Source organism: Ammospiza caudacuta, chromosome 4 (genome assembly GCF_027887145.1).
Source record: "Ammospiza caudacuta isolate bAmmCau1 chromosome 4, bAmmCau1.pri, whole genome shotgun sequence".
Lineage (NCBI taxonomy): Eukaryota > Metazoa > Chordata > Aves > Passeriformes > Passerellidae > Ammospiza > Ammospiza caudacuta.
Genome location: NC_080596.1, coordinates 20,593,959 through 20,614,583, shown reverse-complemented (window position 1 = coordinate 20,614,583; position 20,625 = coordinate 20,593,959). Strand labels below are relative to the sequence as shown.

Here is a 20,625-nt window from a genome sequence, read left to right as displayed (position 1 = left end):
GTGAAGTCAGTTGTGATTTACTGTAAAAAATGCAGTTAATAACTTGCATCATTCTAGCTACAACATCAACATAAATGTCTAAAGCTCCCTGGGCAGCCTGTTCCAATGCCTCACCACCCTTTCAGCAAAGACATTTTTCCCAATATCTGATCTAAACCCCCTCTGGTGCAGCTTGAGGACACTTCCTCTCATCCTGTCACTTGTTACCTGGGAGAAATGACTGAGTCCCTCCTTGCTGCAGCCTCCTTTCAGGGAGTTGTAGGCTAACATCAAAGTTTCTCCTCAAAGCTCAGTTCTGGTTAACCAGAGAAATTGAATTTTAAGAATGGTATAGAAATTATTCAATTCCAACTGAACAGTGAAAAAGAAAACAATAAAAACTCAAGTATTTAGGAAGCACAGATATTGAAAAGACACTTTTCAGGTATCTGATAGTCTTCTTCAATTTGTAAAGTGATGGAAGGAAAGAAAAGCTGCAGATGAGAAAAAACACAGAATATTCTCTCTCATCACCAAGATGTGAAAGAAAAAGATGAGCCCATCTCTGACAGCACCAGCTTTTTCCATGCAGCATGTGCCACTTGGGCACATCACATGTCAGATAAGATCACAGCAGTGCCACACAGCAGCGTGCACACTTGCACATGCCTTCTTCACTTGTCACCAGTGAGTCATCCACTGCAAACCAGAGAGAACTGATTGTTTTCACCTCTAAGAGGCAAACTTTGTTATCCCAAAGAACAAAAGTATAAGTAGGTTCTTCAGTTCTGATGGAATTGTTGCAAGGTTAGTCAGCATGCCCACAGTTATCTGTGCTTCACTGCTATACATGCATCTTTTGTATTGGTGTAAGGAAATTCTGATTAATAAAATATCCCAAGTAACTGCTTATCAATTGTAAAATTGAAATGAGGACACAGCTTAGCAGACAGCTCATCAACACCAGAAACAGCAAGGCCATGGAAATACTGACACAGAATAATATTGTTATTACCTCCTGCTTAGCTACCTGTAAACTACCTGTTTATCATACACTGTCACAGTGGTCACAAGGGTCTTCAGGGTGAGAGAGAGACGAGAATGTTGACCTCATTTCAGAAGGATTGATTTATTATTTTATGATATATATTACATTATTACTATGCTAAAAGGAATAGAAGGAAAAATTCTCAAAAGCTCGCTAAGCTAAGAATACAAGAGGAATGAATAACAAAGATCTGTGTCTCAGCAGAGAGTGAGACCCAGCTCTGCCATGAGTGGTCAGTAAATCCAAACATCCACCCGAGACCAATCGCATTCCACAGCAGCAGATAACCATTGTTTACATTTTGTTGCTGAGGCCACAGCTTCTCATAAGGGAGAAAAATCCTAAAGAAAGGATTTTTATGAAAAGATGTCAGGGACAATACACATCTATTGTTTGATTCTATCTTCCAAGAGAAGCTTAATACCAACATTGAACACACAAAATGCGTGCTCACTGTGAGCAAAGCAGCCACAGAGCTCCTCCCATGGAGCTGTCCTCACTCAGCTCTGTGCTGTGAAATTGTCTTCAGCTGCTCCATTGCCATCACCCCCTCTATGCCCATCCCTTGGCACAAAGGTCCTGCCACAGCCCAGCCAGAGCACGACTTGGAACTGCAGCTCTGAGGTTTCTATTTGGGATGTTCTGGCCTCTCAATATTCACTGCAAAACCTGTTTTCCTTCTAACAAGAAATTGCATGACTCCAAGTTTGGGATCTGCCGCTGCATGTCACATTTCTTTATATCTCTGTAGCTTTCTCTTAATTGTGAAGCTAGAGGAATCTCTAGAAAATTCAGTAAGAAGCAACAGATGAGAAGGAACTTGTCTTTCTATGTTTTTAACTGAAAAAAAAAAAACCTTAAACTTGAGCTTGTTACTGGCACAGCACTGAGAGGCAAGAGGCATTTTTGCATAGTTTCTAAAACTCACACATCTTGGGGAGCTTGGCACAACTCCTCTTAAAGCAAGCCTTGCTCTCCTTTGACAGAGATGGGGTTCACTGCACTTCACTGGAGGTGTAGGAGCAAGCTGAGACTGGGGAAAACCTGGCCACAGCAAGTTTACAGAGGAAGCAGATTAAAGAATGTCATCTATAGACCATAAAGTGTAGGAAGCACCTTAAGATCATGCCTCATCAGAGGCTTGTTCCAAAGCAAGTAAACTCCATCAAGATCAATAAGCCCTTGAAGTGGATTCCAGACAATTCATACAGGGAAAAAAAAATATTATATATATATATATAAGTTCTTTCAAAGGGAAGAATAGCAAACCAGGACAAAGAGGGAGAGGCTGCAGATAAATGGGTGCAGCCAGAGGCAACATAAAAGGCTGCACTCAAGGTACAGAAGTCTACTGAAGCATCTCAAAGTGCCATTGCTCCATATATTGCAGAAACCATTCTTTTTATTCTTCCACTCTTTGATTATTTCTTGAGTCAAAGCCAGGAGCTCCCTGAGCAGTTCTCTGATTTCAGAACTGCTACACTCAGATGAATAATAGATACCAACTCTGAAAGGAAATCATTTGAAACTTCAGATTTGCTTTAGCACCACAGCAAAGCCTTTATTGTCTCCACAAGTGGATGTAGCCTGCTGCACAGAAAAATGTGTACTCTCCTGTTTCCAGGAGAAGGCTTCTTCTCAGGACAAAACAGAATTAGTGATAACCTTTACATTACATGGGCCAGAACCTTAACCTGAGCACAGATGTGCATATTTTCACAGATGGCACTTTCAGGTGAGGATTGTGACAACAACATTTGAGGGACTGAAGAAAAAATTCTTTTTCTTGCTCCTATTTATGCCATGTTCTTCCCCACAGATGTGGAAGTGCTGTGGTTTTACCCAAGCTGGCAGCTGAGTGGGACACAGCTGCTCACTCACTCCCCTAGCATTCCCAGAGGGGCTGAAGGCCCTCTCCTCTTCCTCCTCCCTGCATGGGGGGGGGACCAGGGCAGAGAGGATTAGAGAAGGCAGGGAGTGGGGCAGTGGCTCTCCCTGTTTTCCAGGCAGCAGAGCTGAGAGAGGCCTGGCCCACAACTTCCTTTGGGTGGTGTGGCTGTGTGACCGTGTTCACAGGGGTCTTGGGATGAGGGAAGAGACGAGAATGTTGACTCCATGTTTCAGAAGGCTTGATTTATTATTTTATGACATATACTACATTAAAACTATACTAAAAGAAGAAAGGATTTCATCAGAAGGCTGGCTAAGAATAGAAAAGCAATGGTAACAAAGGCTTGTGACTGACAGAGACAGTCCGGACAGCTGGACTGTGACTGACCATTAATTAGAAACAACCACATAAGACCAATCACAGATGCACCTGTTGCATTCCACAGCAGCAGATAATCATTGTTTTCATGTTGTTCCTGAGGCCTCTCAGCTTCTCAAGAAGAAAAATCCTAAGGAAAGGATTTTCCTTAAAATGTGTCTGTGACATGGCTGGGCAGTAGCAGAGCTGGCATTGTCACCAGACCACACAATCTCAGAGAAATGCTTCATATGTACCAACCACCTGAGAAGGTTCCTTTCCTGACCATGCTGAAAGGAAAAACCTTAGGTTTGAAGCATTATTTCCATGGAAAATAATCTCTCCTAAGCTATGAGAGTGTCAAACTAACTTACATTTCTGGAGCCCTGTCCCACACACAATTATGCCAACAGCAAAACTGACACACAGAGCATTGCTGTGAACACACACAAGACACTTCTTTTGCTACTCTTCCTGTTGGATATAATCCTGCCTCATAGTGGTCTTGTTCCAAACTGATTAAACTCCTCTATGAACAATGCAGCCCTTGAAGTGTGTCCCTGACAGCACTTAGTGAGAAAATGACATGTTCTTCCAAGCAGAAGGAATAGCTAACAGGACAAAAGAAAGCTTACATAAGTAGTACAGTTGATCTTTCCAAAAGAACTTTCTAAAATACTAAACCCTGCAACACTGAACTGAGTGAATAACAAAAGTCAGAGTTGGTTTAACTGACGGTCATTTTCTACTTGGAAAGATTTTCCCTTATCAGGATCAGTATCATAAGGTAGAGCCTCTGAGGAATAAAACCCTGGGCAAATATCCTAAGGTGTCAACATTTTTGCCTGCCTGCATTCCCAAGACCTCTTAAAGAAAGATTTATATTAACAGAACAATACAAACTTGTCCTAGCAGGAACTTGAACTCTGTGACTGTTCCCTTCTAAAATATACTCTTTCTTGTCTGTTGTCTTTGCAAACACCTTGAATTGCCAAAATCATCTGACTCACCTGCCCCCAGCAGTGAGCAGCCCTAAGTCCTTCTCATGAATAACATTTTCTCCTTTCCCTTCTGACTGTAGTTCAGCTGAGCTACTACTAGCACAGGATCCATGGATCCTGCAGGAGAAATCATGCACATCCTTGAGGACTGCCCATTATATGAATGCTTTAGCATTTATTTCATCCACCACTAAATGTTCAGGAATGACATCTTTATGGTCCCTTTCAACCCAAATAATTCTGTGAAAGAGTATGAAAACACTCCATGTTATTTCTTGTTCCTCAGCTGCTTTTCCAAATGAGGCAATAATGTAGTGGCTTTCTAACTCTCTCCTTGTAGAGATGAAAATTTACTAGAGCACCTGACCACTCCAGTGGAAGCAGATATATAATTCTGGTGGAAAATCCATGTATTCATACCTGCCCTTACAGACATTTAAACCTCAGAAATTACCTTGTGTTCTAGGAGAGGAAAAGGAAGGAGAAATATTTGTTTGGGTGCCTTGTTGGGGAAGGGAAGGGGAAAATACTGATCAGTATTTCCTAGGATCAGTAGAGTGGACATTAAAGCCATGGCATGTTATGATCCATAGCTTACAGCTGAAGTTGCATCAGAACTGCAGATGATATTGCAGACTGGGGCATCTTTTTGTTATACTATAGCATCCCACAGAAAATCACCACTAGAAAGGCTACTCAGGGCTTTCACTTTAATGTGGGAAACCATAATTGTGCTTCAGGCATCTCAGTCAAGCAGAACAAACAAGCTAAAAAAAATAATTTGAAGCACAGACTCTAGCCATGACCCTGTTAGACATCACATGTTTTTCATTTAATTTAACCAAGAACTAAGAACTTTCTCTGCTTACAACATTTTATGAACTTGACTGACTGCAGAGGAGGTATTTTAAGTCTCTACTGCTAAGTTATTTGTGAAAGCATTTGTAATTTAGCACATGAGCATACAGGAGGCAAAACTTAGCTATTAGTGTATCAATAATATGTATTTATTCTGAACTTTCTGGGTTTTGTTGTTTTGGGTTTTAATCTATTGTGAAAAAAAAAAAAAAAAAAAACATTTTTATAGAACATTTATAACCTTTCAAAGGAAATTTGCAACTTGTACTACAACCATTTTGGTTCTGTCCTAGAACTCTTTCCAGAGCTGAAAACACCAACTAATGGGGCTAAGTTTCAGACCAAACTATTATCCTCTTGTAAAAACCTTGATGAAGGTTGTCCTGTTTACCAATTTAAAAAAAAATATCCTTAAGATGAAGAATATTGACAGGAATATTCACATACAGTTAGACACAAGGAAAAGCCTATGGAAGGTGAGATGAGCCTGACTCCTGCCTGTTGCACATCAGCTGACCTTGGACTATGGGTCCTTGCCCTTGTCGTCTTTCCAGGTAAGGAAAGATTGGAAGCAGCTGCTGCTGCAACTTGGACAACTCTGGAAAATTTCCTGAGATAATCAGGAGATTGATAATTACTTGCCCAGCTTTTGAAGGGGCTAGAAGACCAGGGGTGATTTGCATTTGGCCGCTGGCAAAGGCATCACAGCAAGATGTGCCTGTAAATAAGGTGTCATTAATTTACCTGTTTCATGCCACTGAGTTATTGAGGCACTGGATGCTGCTCAATCAATAATAATCAATACCAGCAAATGCATGAACAGCACTTTTTCTTTGCTTTTTCAGCTATGTAGCAGATGCTCAGCTGGAATAACTCTGCTCTCTGCCTCCAGGGGCCCCAGCAGAAGTCAAGCTGGGACTCCACACCTCTAACTCCTGCATAGCATAAAACCATGGGCACAGGAGGCTGCACTATCCTTACACCCCTCTACATTTAAGATGCAGTGCCTGGTTGTTTTAAGTGATGCTCATTTTCAGTTAATTTAATTTCTGGTAGTTTCTGTGGTTTGTCTCCCATCTATCAAAACAGGGATCAAAACAGGGCACTGAAGGACCCAGCTCAATGTATTCCTTTAGATAGGAAAGTATTACTTGCAAAAAAACCAAACAAGTTTTTCTACCCTCAGGAATTGTAGCAGCAAATGAGAAATTGGATTCTTTGTGTCATTCTACCATACATTAACAGACTCAGGAAATCTCACTAATAGGAAGTGCTAGAACTATTTTTTTCCTGATACTGCAATTACTGCTCTTACAGATATAATTAATCTTCTCCCTGCCTGCACTCAGTACATTTGCCACACAGCACCATCCCCAAAATGCTTGTTACATACCCTCAAAGCAGCACAGTTTACATTCACACTTAGTATTTATTACACAGGGGCTGAAGAGTTTGCATATCTGCTTCCAGCCCTTCTCCACAGCTTTCCATTTCTCACACTTATCTTTGAAACAGCTGGAAGTAATTGCTGGAAAGCCCTGATAATCCTATTCAGATAAGCCACAAGTAACACCACATTTCTCGTCTCCAACAGTGTTCAAGTAAACCAGAACATGAATCAACCAGCCTACATAGATATCAATCTCTGTAATACAGCTTTTTAAACTTTATTTGGTTATTCCATCAAATGCAGGTTAATAGGTGTATTTGGTGGCATATAAGTCATTTATAAAAGGGTACAAAGAGCAGCCACACTCTAACAACCAGCAACATTTATTTAGAAGAGTGCTACAAGTCTTAAAAACAGGACTTCTTTTTAATGCAGCTAAGTGGAAATTATCAGCTTTCTTTTCTTCAAGGTTACACCCAAGTTTCATATATGGCATGATCCCCAGCTGTGCAAATGCTTAAGCTGCATTCATGTTAACAGATGTTAAATATTTCGGTCTCTGAAACCATGACCACAAAATGGAGAATTTCAATGGCTACATTTGAAAATGCAAATATGAAATGTCACTCTTGATGAGCAGGCAGAATATTTTTGTTTCCTCCAACTTATGGATTCCTTGATTTCAGATCTAAAAGAAAGAGATGCCATCATGGCACCTGCCCTCCAAAATTCCTGCAACACACAGTTTCTCCAGAAGCACAGAGTCAGCCCTTGTGCTCACTGCCTGCTTTACTCTCTCATATTTACTGTCAATGACAGAGCAAACCCAGGCTGGGTACTGTGGAGCATCTGATTTTGCTGCGACCCAGAGAAACTCACTGACCTTTAAAGTTAAGCAAGTGCAAAACCTCAGTCAAGTAATGCCCTTTACTGTGAAAACCTTATGCCATTTTTTTACTGGATCCAATTATGCCCAGGAAACAGAATAGGTACAGTCATGTGAAGCAAAAAAAGGAAGTGCAAATTGCAGCCTCCTATGCACTGCTGAAGTATTTACAAGTTAGAAATCCACTGCTTCTTCTCAAGATGGCTCTCTCTACAGAGTGACTTTCTACTTCTTCCTGTTACAGGAGCAGGTTTACAGGTTACAGGTTTGCCTTAGATACTTGTTCACAGCAGGAAAATAAATGTATGATGCAGACAGATATAAATATTCACTCAGTTTTACTTCAGGAGAATAACTTCTGTGAGAAATAGATTGCCAAGTAACAAATGGTGATTGTCAGGCCACAGCCAGGGTAGTACTACACAGACAACAGCAAATAGTTGTCACCGTCATATTTTCTGGAAAAATCCCCTTGCCCAGGATTCTTCTCCTGGGAATCTGAGAAGCCTCCGAAAAAAAAAAGGAAAACAATATTATCTGATTTGCTTCTCTTGTGTTTTGCTGCTTTGGAATGTGGTTTGGACACTGTTTATCAACAGGTGCATGTTTCATTGGTTTTACTTAATGACCAATCATGGTCCAGCTGTGTTTGTGCTCTGGAGAGAGTCGTAAGGTTTTCATTATTATCTTTTAGCCTTCTGTCAGTATCCTTTCTCTATTCTTTAGTATAGTTTTAGTATAGCATTCTTTAACATAATATATAACATAAAATAATAAATTAGCCTTCTAAGAACACAGAGTCAGATTTATTCCTTCCTCCTCCGATGGGGGACCCAGAAAATACCACAGATAATTTTTTAGTCATCAGGCAGAGGGCAAATGCAGCACAAGGCTCTATTTCTCTCCTATTTCCATAAATATCTCTCTATAATTCAGCTTTCAGTAGCTTTCATCAGCCCTCCCTTTTATTTGACATCATCACTTTAACTAGCTACCCTGTTGCTATTTCCTCCTTTTATGAGAAGTGCAACCATTCCTCCTATACCTGTCTATAATTTGCCTAAACAGCAAGTGATCACATGGTTCTAACAGCAAGCATCCATCACAAAAAAAAAAATCTAGGAAGCTCCTGAGACAGTGAACACAGCATTACTTCTTGATGGTAAAAGGTGTTTCTCAACCAGTCTAACAGATTGCTTTTTAGCAAGAGAAAAAATGTCTAAATGCATGCTTCTAAGGTTCCACATACAACAATTTGATATTAATAGAAAGAATAAAAACCCCTCTGACAGACCTGCAAGATAAAACAAACCTTTAGGAATTGTGCTACATTCAGCAGCTGTACTGCAATGCACAGGCTCACTGAAGCCTGTCGGCAAATTAGGTGTAAGTGACAAGGTAATTAACAACTTACTGCTAAAAAACAATCAAGTTCAGCTCTAGCTCTGCAAAGAATTTTAGCAGTTTGTCTAGCTCTCCACAACCTAGCCAGTGCATGCTGACTACAGGAATAAGGGAAAAAAGCAGGGCCTTGGCTTTGGGCTGGTCAGGGTAGGCTCTGGTAGGGCTTATAGCAGGGTCAGCACATACATTCAGCACTTACTGTTGGGCAAAGGGGGTGAATGAGGAGTTCCACCCAGTTTTGCTGGTTATGGAGTTTCTTTAAAATGGGGAAATTTGACTGTGAAATAGAAAAAGGCTGTTTAAGGAGTAGGGCCAAATTTTCTTCCCTGAATTCATTTAGAAACCACAGTCATGGATCTGGTGTGAGGCAGATCTGTTCTGTTCCAGTACTGCAGACAATGGGCACTAAATACTATGGGAGCACTTAGGGTACAGAGTAATTCTTCTGATGCCTTCTTATAAACTTTGTGCTGATCTAAGAGAAGTCAAAAAACCAACTCAAAAATCTAACTTAGGTAACTAATCTTACAAATCCAAGTGAACAAACCCAGTCCCACTGCTCACTGACAAACACCAGTTTTCTTTGCAGCACCTGTTCACACATCAAGAAACCACTTGCACTTCCAGTACACCAATTAAATGCCCATATGTCCATTTTACAACTGAGTTATCTGAGGCATCAAACAGGCTAAAAATACTTAAGGTTCCAGAAGGAAGCAGAGCCAGGCTAGAGCATCATTTGATATGAAAACAGCAGTCATCCTTCCAGCACAGTATCAGTGCTCACTAACTTGGGACAGTTGGTCTGTCTGCAGTTTGGTCCACTGCTGCCCAGTTATTGATGTAACATTCTCTCTAAAATACTTTCTAGTGAAGGTCAGCAGCTCCTTGCTTTTGTTTGAAACATCTGCTGTCAAAAACCTTCCAAGACATCAGCCCAGATCATCCCCATGCTGCTGCTGTTTTACACCAGGTAAGTTTACAGGATTCTTTACACAGAGATTCTCATCTAACATCAGTTTTTAAGCTCTTGTATTTAATGGATTTCATCAAATCTGGTAGATTTGATGTCCAGATTGGGGATGTTAACAGGTGGTTTTTTACATTCAGCATTTCTCAGCTCTTATCTTTACTATTCCAAACTAACCATTTCCATTGGCATTTTAAGGGCTGAGTTGTTACTGTAACATTGCAATCCTACTGACAGCATCTCTCCATGTGCTGTCAGAATCCATGAACAGCATACAGGAGAATGTCAAACCCAATTGTTCATCACAAGCACTCAATTCACTGATAAGAAATGCTTGCCAATCTCAAAACCCATCCTGCTCTGCAGAAACTTGTGGCATTTGATTTGAACACAAAATTCAAGCATGATACAAAAACCAGAGGGCAAAATCTCTGAAGCCTGGCTGGAGTATCATATATCTAGGAAGATTAGACATCAGTGTTGCTACCAGTAACGTGAGACTCCAGTGAGCATTTCCCATGGTGTGCTGCACGCATTTCACTGGAACACCAGTGCCTGTGGCTTATCTCTCCAGACTCAGCTCTCCACAAGAAAAAGCAGTCAATTAGCTAAAAGTCCTGCACAGACAAGTTCAATTACATCTATTTCTTCAGACCCCTATGGGGATAAACTATACGCAGGACCAACAGGGTTGATAATTAACAACCAAATTATAAAGCAGAAGTTAAGTTACCGTAATCCACGAAAGAGTTAAGCTTGGAGGCAAAAGATGAAAGAAAGCCTAGCAAAAAAACCCATGGTAGCTTGTTCAAAATGAATTACTCAGTCTAATGTTTGCCCTTTAAGTCATTCCAGACTTACTACAATATATCTGCTAGTGTTTTGGCCTCTAGATAACCTGCCTAGTAAATCAAAGCAAAACAGTGCATAATTAAAACCTAGTCTGGTTCAGATTATAGAATATACAATTTATTTTTACAAGTAAGAAGACAAACCCCATAATTCACTTGACATTTCACCACTCTCTTGAAATATAGTCTTTCCACTGGTGAAAATAAACTGCCTAGCAGCTGTGTTATATATTTTACCTAAATGTATATTTAGATCCATGATGTGCACAGTCTAACAGATTTGTAGCAGTTTTAAGGAACAGAGACAGTCCCTACTCAGCTTTCACACAGGCAAGTTGGGAAAACATGGTAATAAATGGCATTTGGGTAAACAGAAGAACAGTAGAGACCAGCAGGATTCTTCATTGGTACCATTTCATTGAGAAATAGCCTTTACCTTGTTTGGATTCCTTCATTCCAACCTGTGTCTGCAGGATCCCTGTGCTCAGAACCAGTGAGCTGAGTGCTCAGAGCAGCACAAATTTCACAGTTAAAATCCCAATGATAGCCCCAACACCAATGAGCTCTGTAAACACAGTGGTTTGTACTGGGTGGGATATCCAGGCAGAGCTGCTCATGTGTGTCTCAAGAATGCACCCTGCCAACACAAATTCTACCCTCAAACACAGAATTTCAGATAAATCCCTAATATCTGGCTCATTTCCTACTCTCCTCAGTTCAGTTCACTTCCCTGCTCCATTGATGTTGAAAGCTCACAGGATCATTCTGTACATCCTTAGCTGGAATCCCAATTCCATGCATTTCCAATAGCTCCATGATTAAGCCTGGACACTTGATGGAAGATGCAAGAGAAAAGGGAATAGTCTCTGCACATTCTTGTCCCCTTTTTTGTGTGTCCCACTCCATCACAGACAGAACAACTGCATCCTACTTTCCTCAGCCATAAGCAATGCTAACTGTGGCACATTTTGTACAGGTAACACAACAGTTTCTCCAGCTATAAGCTTTGAGATAGCTTCTGCAAGGAAAACAAAACTTAATCCCAAAATTAGCAATCACCATCTTCTTTACAACAGCCCTCATCCCTGTTTGTCACTTGCTACTCCATGACTGCAGCAAAGTCTGTATTACACCAGAGAGAGAAGATGATTTCCTATTGTTCCTGTGTGACAATCTTTGTGTTACTGCTGTGCCACAATCCCAGGGGAGCTCAGCTCACAGCCAGGCACCAGAGTCTGCTCTGTGTCTTCCACCTTGCCTGTGACAAGGAGCTGCTGGGAAGGCTTCAGCTGGAAACAAGCCCTTGCTTCAGGCTGTTTTGTCCATTTTCTGTATTGCTACCTCAAAGATCTCCTTGCAAACCAGGACTGCCCAGGAATTCTGACACTGTCAGTGCTGCTGACAAATTATATCACTTAAAATGGAAGGGGGGGAAGAATATTTAAATGATAAGGAAAGACCAATAGTCCTTAGCAAAACTTTTTTGCAATAAATCACAATCTTGGGAACTGCTGAGTACCAGTGGCTCTGCTTTCTCAGTAAAGTGTTTACTGCAGACAGCAGCCAAGTCAACCCCAGAAAATCATACCCAGAAACATATACAAGAAGAAATAACTTTTTTTTTGTCCCATTAGCCCTGTTCTGACATGTATAAACTATCTTTTTTGCCCTTTTCTACTGGCACATGTTAGTTACATTGGATCTGTTACCATCAACACCACATTTTCCATTCATGTGAACAATCTGTGGCCTTCTCCCAAGCCTTGCTCTAAGGTGGAAGCAGAGGGTACCACCAAGGACAAAATCCAACAGTTTGCCCTCCAGTGGTGGGGAAATCCCTGCAGGGCATTTCTGATCTAACAAAATTCATCCCTGGCTCACATGTTATGTGTTTCTCACCTGAGGAGACTAGAGGATTGGTTATGGGCACAGAGCAACAGGCAATGCTCTGTGAGAAGCATCCTTGCTCCCTGACCACACTAAGCTTATTTGGGACACCTCATGTGTGCCTTTCCTCTCTGGCGCTTGGGAACCCTAATTCAGGGGAGGTAGCTTTTATTTTTGAAACAAACCACCATCAAGAACTCTGATAGAGGAGAAATCAGGTTTTTCAAGAAAAATTCTTCATTACTGTGTTTAAGAAAGGATCCTGTAGTCTCAGCTCAACAGCCCCATGGCTTTTACTGGCAGTCCCTAATGCACTAGACAGGAGGCTCCTGTGTGCAGTGAAATGATGCTCTCTCTGTATTAGTACTGGAAATAAACTATGACACCACTTGGAATCACTGGGTGTCATTAGGAGCTTAAAATGGTTCAGCACAGATAGGGAGCAGCAAAGGAGACCAGCTGCAGAGCACATCAAGAATGATCCATGTGACAAAGCAGCAAGTGTCTGAGAATGTTCTATGAAGCGTCCTGCTGCTAGTACTCAGGTTTCATGGCAGCAAATTGGTTGTTCAGTATTGTAGAACACAAAGGAAGAGTTCAAGAGGAGGGATGTCCAGGAGAATATTCCTTCATCTTCCCCCAGATTGTTGTGCTAAGCATGATGCCATATGGTCTGGAATATCCCCTGGGTCAGCTGGGGCCAGTTTTCCCCTGTGTGTGTCCCTGTGGGCTGTGTGTCCCCTCCCAAATCCTTGCACACCCCCAGCATCCTCGCTGGCAGGGCAGTACCAGAAGCAGAAAAGGCCTTGATGTTGTACAAGCCCTGCTCAGCAGTAACCAAAACATGCCTGTGTTATCAACAGTGTGTTCAGCACAAATCCAACACACAGCCCCACGCCTGCTACTGGGGAGAAAATTAACTCTACCCCAGCCAAAACCAGCACACATGGAGACAGCAGCTTGTACATTTCAGAGAAACTAAAGCTCCTAATTAGCCATGCACAAAAACCAATTATGACATAGGATAGTTAAGAAAGATGAGATCAAAGCTGAATTGAGGTGAGCCAGAAGCCCATGACAGGTTAGGCACAAACCCCAGAATCCAGCACAGCCTCATTTACCCAGCTCGTCCTCAGGGCATAGCTGGGATTTGTCTATGACACAGACACTGTGGGAAAACATCAATCTGAAACTGAAATCTGCTTCTTGCCACCTGACTGTCACAAGGCAAAACCCACAGTGGCAGGGACTGGCACAGCTTCCTCTCTTGTGCTCCACTCCCAGGTGCCACAGGAGTCACTGTGTGATGGACTAAGGACCAGGGCAGCTTGCTGGGTCCTTACAGTGGAAATTTCCACTGTGGGGCTCACTGCTGATTGAGGGAAAGCACCCAGCCATTTCACCCTCACAGGTGTGGAGGTGCAGCAGCCCTCCAGGTCACCGTGCACAGCAGCCATTTCCAGGGAACAAAAAACCAACTGTGTGGAAAACATGAATAAAACATAGCCCATGCAAGGCAATAAAGAAAAGCCCTTATCACAAGCTGGAACAATAACACACCACTGATTCCTCAAGACATGCCCCAAAAACAAATAAACTGTTTAAAGGGTAACCTTTTAATGGGATATAGCTCAGAAAACATTTTAGGTACTAAAACTGGTGCCATTTTCACAGTGCCCATTTGTGCTATCAGGATATTTTCATTTTGGTTTCCTAACTCCCTTCTGCTGCACATCCATTAGCCTTGTGAGCCAATTTCAGTCAGAGATTTCTCACCTGCTCAGAACCAGGCCCATGTCAGCTTATTTCTGTGCAATTCCTCTCAAAATGTGCCCCCTTCCCTTGCAACACCAGCTTTGAGAAGTACAGTCCTGCTGACTCAAGCTGGGGTCTCCTTCTCAGGGACTCCCCACTAGAAACAGTCACTATTAATGTTTGATTAACAATCATTGTTAATCTTGCACATCTGTAGCACTTTGGGACATCTTTACAGCTGTTTCACTGGAGAATGGGGCACACTGGGCTGCCAGGGTTGTAACTCTAACCCCTCCAGAGCCATGTCCCAGTCACATGAAAGCCACAGGACGGGTTTATAACTGCACCTAGCACACAAAACAGCCGAACACCCCAAACTGACAACCTAGTCACACTTGCTGTGAGGTACAATCAGTGTTTCATTCCTGAAGCCCTTAAAATGTGAGCAAACAGATTCCCTTCCCTGAACTATCTAACTTGTAGAAATCCTAAACTGGCTCTGTGGTGCTCTTGGGAAAAATCAATCCAGCTGAGTGCAAAGGGCTTCCCACCAAGATGGAACATATTTCATTCTGTGAGAATGCAGGGATTTGCTCTAGCCTAAGAATTGATTGCCAGCTATGGGTGAGAAAGAAAAGCCAACCATTTGCACAGATTCTCTCCTGTTTTAGTACAAGTTAATATCACAATCAGCAGCCAGGAGCAATTGCAGAATGTCAACAATGGAAGAAAATGCCTGACAGCTCTACAAGTGTGGGAAAAACAAGCTTGGAGGAGCAAATGGAACAGCTTAAACCATCTTCTCTTAACTACCAGAACTGTTTGAGACCCTCAGGAGCAGGTTGCAGCAGCTGGTATCACTCTCTCAGACACTGGAGCAAAAATAAGTCATTGGTAATGAGCCCATTGCTTTGCTCCCAGCTCCCACAAGATGCACAAACACACCTAAACATCCCCAGTGCCTGCTGTCAGCACAGGTGGGCTTGTAAGAAACCCTTTGATGCAAGGGGGTTTTCTGCCATACCTCTTCTTCCAGCTGCAGCTTCCAGTAGGATTCCAGCTGGATTCCTCTGCACAGGCTGGGGCATGCAACAGCTTGGCAATGAGATTAATGGGCACAAGGCAACAAAACTGAGATCAGGGCAAAACCAGATCTGTCCTTGGGCAGAGAGAAGAGGAACAACTGGCTATGAAATTGAATGCCTGCACAGCAGGACACGTAATTGAATTGTCAGTCATCTTTTTTCAATTAAAAATCATACAAGAGTCCAGCGTGTGATGAAGCACTACAACTGATAATCCAATCTGTGTCCTTTAGAGGTCTCTTACCCATCTGTCTCCCAGAGGCTGTCCACACTGATGCCAGGAGGCAGTGTGCTGCTGGGATTTCATGACCAGCCTCAGTCCATAAATCATACTCAGAAAGAGCCAAATGCACAGGCTCTAGCTGACAGCAGAAAGCATTTCTGAACAATCCCACCACTCTGCTCACAGAGAGAACAAGGTACCCCACTGCAAGGTAGGGCAGACAGATTTGAAAATCACCCACCTGCCCTTTGATGCTTCCCAGGGATCCAGCTGGATCACTCACCAGCCCTAATGTCTCTCACTAGAGGGGCAAGGCACAACTCTTATCAGCTTTTCACCCATGTTTGATAACTCATAACTCCCTGGAAAATGTTTTCCTGACTTGACTGAGGCAAGCCACAGCAACAATAGAGTGCCTCACACATGGCAATATAACTTCTAGCATCTCACTTTCTGATCAAGGAATTTAAATATGTATTTCATGAGTTAAAGTCAAGCTGTCAGATGAAATGTGATTACCTTATTGGAAACCAGAATGTAACCTTCCACTCAGACCCAGAGGTTGGTGCAGTTATTATTTGAGGCATTTGATTGCTTTGCTGTCTGGCCATAAATTTCTGATGCAGTTCTGCCTCAGATGCAAGCATCACAGAACAAAAACAATTAAAGGCTACAGCATGGTTGCTGTGCACAATTGGATAAGGTACAAGTCTTTTCACCTTCAAATCACTTCTCAGACTGAGAAAGCTTAAGGCTTGAACAGACCCCCTGTAGGTCAGACAGACCCTTATATTGCACTGTTGCCTTTGGACTAAACTCAGCCAGTATTAAACTGCCTAAGCCACTTTCCAGCCAGGCAGCCATTCTGGATTTCAGGACAGCAAAACAGTGGAAACCTACCCTTGCCTTTTGACAGCTATTTCCAGAGCTTAATTCCTGCTCTGAGGAGCTGCTGCTTTGTTTTCTCATTACAGCTGCATATTTCCATTTTTTACCCATTTGTTACTGCATCTCTTACCCTAGTTCTGCGAATATGCTTTGCAAGGAAGAAAATGGATAGTCACCCAGCCACTCCAGGGACTTCAGAGAGAATTCAACAGCCTGAATTCCTCAGGTTCTCCCTAAAAACAATTCACTTTTTTTAAAATCAGTCTCACCACACTTTACTGTATTGTCCATATGTTTTAACACAGCTTTAAAAACACGCACAAATATTTCAGGCCTGTTTCTCTTAATGGCTTCATCCAGTACAAATATGCAGCACAAAAAGCAATGAAATACTGACACACCTGAGTCTAATTTGCATGCAGCCATTTCTATTTTGCATTAATGACTCCCCTCCACCCTGACTGCCTTCACTGTAGCACAGCACCCACAAACATCATTCTATCAGCTGTTTGCTTGCAGACTGCAAACAAAAATGCTTAATTGAGGCTGCCTCTAACAAAAACTCCCAGCTGATAAGGATTCCTTAATCAACAGCCAGAATGACACCAGTTTGTTAACTCTTATCCTATCAGCTCTGAACAGTTAATTCTTGCAAATCACAAGCACCTGTGAGGTTGGGTACCTCTTGTCCCTTGCACAATTACTTTTTTCAACCCTACTTATCTTGTTTGGCAGCATCTGTTCCCCTTTAAGCCACATTGACCTACACTAATACATTCCCATCCTGTAGTTCTTTATTGAGTGAATCACATTTCTGTTTTGTCATATTTTCCCTGGGAATGCTGATAGGATAGCCAGCCTGTGGATGATCCCTAAACTAATGTGAACTCCTAGTCCAGTGATCAACTCCCATCTGTTTATCTCTTCACATCTGCCACAAAGAGGAGAAGCAGCACTTACAATACAAAAGCAAATTCCAGCTAAAAACCACTCATAAAAATTCAATGTAAATCTGGAGCAGATATTTTTTCACTGTGAAAACTGCAGCAACTTTTGCGAGCAACAACAAAAAATCCTTATGATCGTGTCTTGGGTTTTGAGTTCCCCCTACAGTACAAATACACCTTCTGAGGTCATGCATTCTGTACTAGCCCCACTGGCTGGGTGTGCATCCTGAATTCCCCAGCAGCCTCCAGGGAATTCATAATCTTGCCCCCTCTGCTAACCCTCCCCTGGCTGGCAATCTTTATTCTGCATGGAAGGAAAAAGCATCAGATCAGAGCAGCTGCCCTCAGGTGAGGGGAGCAGGTATTGAGCTCCATTAGCGAAACCCCACAGATCAAAGCTATTGACAAGCTGCTGGGAAAGGAGGCTTACAAAGGCAGAGCTGGATTCCCAGCCCTTCACAAAGATGACAACAATGGAAATAGCACAGGCTGGGAGCACTTTCAAGTAACAAGACATCTTACCAAGACTATGAGAATTTGAAAGATTCTCTGACTACTCCTCCCTGGTTTTATCCATCACTGAAAAGTAAAAACACATCACAACAATTATCTATTTTCAGATAATAAGCATGCTAATTCAAAGGGCACAAACCTAGTCATAATGCTGTCTATAATGCCACAAGCTATGCAGAACCACAAGAAAATGCCACATCCAACACAAATGTACAAGGCAAGGCAGTAGAAACTGGAGAAAGTGACTATTCCTCATTCCTTAGAACAGAGTATTATAGCTGCTCATGGACTTTGACCACGCAAAATAGTTACAAAATACTTCACATACCTTATTATTTTCCTCTAATTTTATAGTCAGTGCAGTACGTCGGGACTCTTCATATCTAGTAGAAACCAACTAGACAGACCATGCTGGAGAAACTAGTTTCTGTCCTTCCTGGTCCTTAAAAACCCTCTGAAACAATCAGTGCCAATTGTTACATGAGGCTTTAATGGTGATCAGGTGTGCAGCAACAGTGCCTATTTTGAAAGCAAAGTCACAGCAGCTGGGAAGTGTTTTGTACCCAGAAACAAAGCATCATACAGGCAATAGTGGGGGCATCATATACCCTGAAATATGGAAGTTAGAACCATGATTGCAGCATTTGAAAGCCAACAAAAATATAAATATGCTGGGATTCACCCAAAGCTGTGAGGTAACTGGTAACACATGTTTTCCTCAGTCCTTGCCCCAAAAAATCCACACATGCTATGCTGTGAGAATACACCAATTGAACTGGTAACTGATCTAGTTCCAGCCCCCCTGCCTTGGGCAGGAACACCTAGAACAGGCTGCTCAAAGCCCCTTCTAAGCTGGCCTTGAACACTTCCAGGGATGGGATATCCACAGCCTCTCTGGGCAACCTGTGCTCAGTGTCTCACCACCCTCACACTGAGGAATTTCTTCCTAATATCCAATCTAAGCTTGCTCTCTTTCAATTTAAAGCCATTACTCCTGGGGTACCCCAGAACTGGACACAGCATTCTGAGTGGGCTCCCACCAGAGAGGAGCAGAATCCCCTCCTGTCCCTGCTGGCCACGCTGCTCTGGATGCAGCCCAGGATACAATTGGCTTTCTGGGCTGTGGGCACACATTGCCAGGTCATAATGAGCTGTTTATCCATGAACGCCCCTAAATTCTTGTCCTCAGGGCTGCTCTCAGTGCATTCTCTGCCCAGCCTGTGTTTGTGCTCAGCCCACCTGCAGGATCCTGCCCACCAGGCCTTGTTGTTCTTGAGGTTCACAGCTCTCACAGCCCTACCTCTGAAGCCTGTTAAGGTGCCTGTAGATGGCTGCCCTTCCCTCAAAAGTCATAATTTCCAGTTTACGTTGTTGCAACAAAATGAATGCTGTGCACTCACTATGAACCTAGGCTGACCCCCTGCTTTTCAGCCTGATGTTCTTAGTCTGGCAAACTCCTTTACTTTGTTTTTGGATTATCTTTTGCAATAAATAACAAAGTTAGAATAGTGACTACCCCAAAGAATAAAAACATCATTTTATAGAGAAGTCATTTATCATCTGTAAAGTGAAGTCCCTAAGCCTTAAAAAAAAAAAAAGGAAATGGATTTGCATGGGTGTTGTCCCCCTAACAGATTACTTACATTGTTTTCAGGTTTCTTCATGGAAAAAAACCTGAAATATATCTAAATAAATGTAGCTCATTGTACTAAGATTTTAAAAAAATAATTAATAAGGTCTTAGTATTAGTTATAATACTAAGACCTTATTAATCCCAAATTCAGTCCCACATTAAAACATACTATGTATTGTTAAAACATACTATATATTGTTTTGATCATCCTGCGAGCCCTGGGGTAATTTTTACTCCCTTACTCTGAGCAAAGTTCTCTTTTTGTCATTTTTAGCTTGGGTGAAGGGAAAACTGTCTGGTACAAGGGGACAGTAAGTTGAAGTCAAGAAGCACAACCTCAGCCCTGCATGTGGGAACAAGCTTCGTAACCTGCTCTGAATGCAGCTGAAGGCTCACAGATCTAGAGGCCAATTCATTTGCTGTCCTCTGCTCGCTACGGATGAGCGGAGTTTAATCACAGAACAAACCCGGGAATATCCGTGCTGCTGTTCCGGGCTCTGGAGCCTGCCCGTGGGTTCTGTGCGCTCGGCTCTCCATCTAGTGGGGAGCTGCCGCCTCCGGATCCCGGCTGGAGCAGGGAGCATCAGCCGTGGGGAATGGGCTCGGGGGGGTGGCACTGCTCTGTACTCACGTTTGGTAAGGAAAAACCCGCAAACATCCCTGTCGGACGGGCCGGGAGCCGCACTGCCCCGCCCCGGGCTGTCACGGTTCCAGGGAGCCGGGGGTGCCCGCTTGGGCACACTCACACAGGTTCCCGCGCTGGCTGGAACCCGGCTTCCCCACAGCCATGTCCCACTCCTCTGGATCCTCAAAGAACCTCTGATCTATATATATATATATATATATTTTTTTTTTATATATATATATATATATATTATATCTACTGTGAAAGTATAATCACAGTATTATACTTTATTAATTATACTATATATTATACAGTTTTATATAGCATGTACAGTATATTATATATACTGTATTATATATATATACAGTGTATATATATATATACAGTATATATATATTGTATTATATATTATATATAGTATATACAGTATTATA

At 42.3% G+C, this 20,625-nt stretch overlaps 1 protein-coding gene across 1 annotated transcript in view; it reads right to left on the bottom strand.

The window, feature by feature from the left end:
* ARHGAP24 (Rho GTPase activating protein 24) overlaps nt 1-18,296 on the bottom strand; it is a 244,621-nt gene extending 226,325 nt beyond the window's left edge. The window contains exon 1 of the mRNA XM_058803012.1: nt 18,262-18,296. The gene's annotated coding sequence lies outside the window, so the exon portion shown is untranslated. The remainder of the gene's footprint in view (nt 1-18,261) is intronic.
* Nucleotides 18,297-20,625: the final 2,329 nt, after the last annotated feature.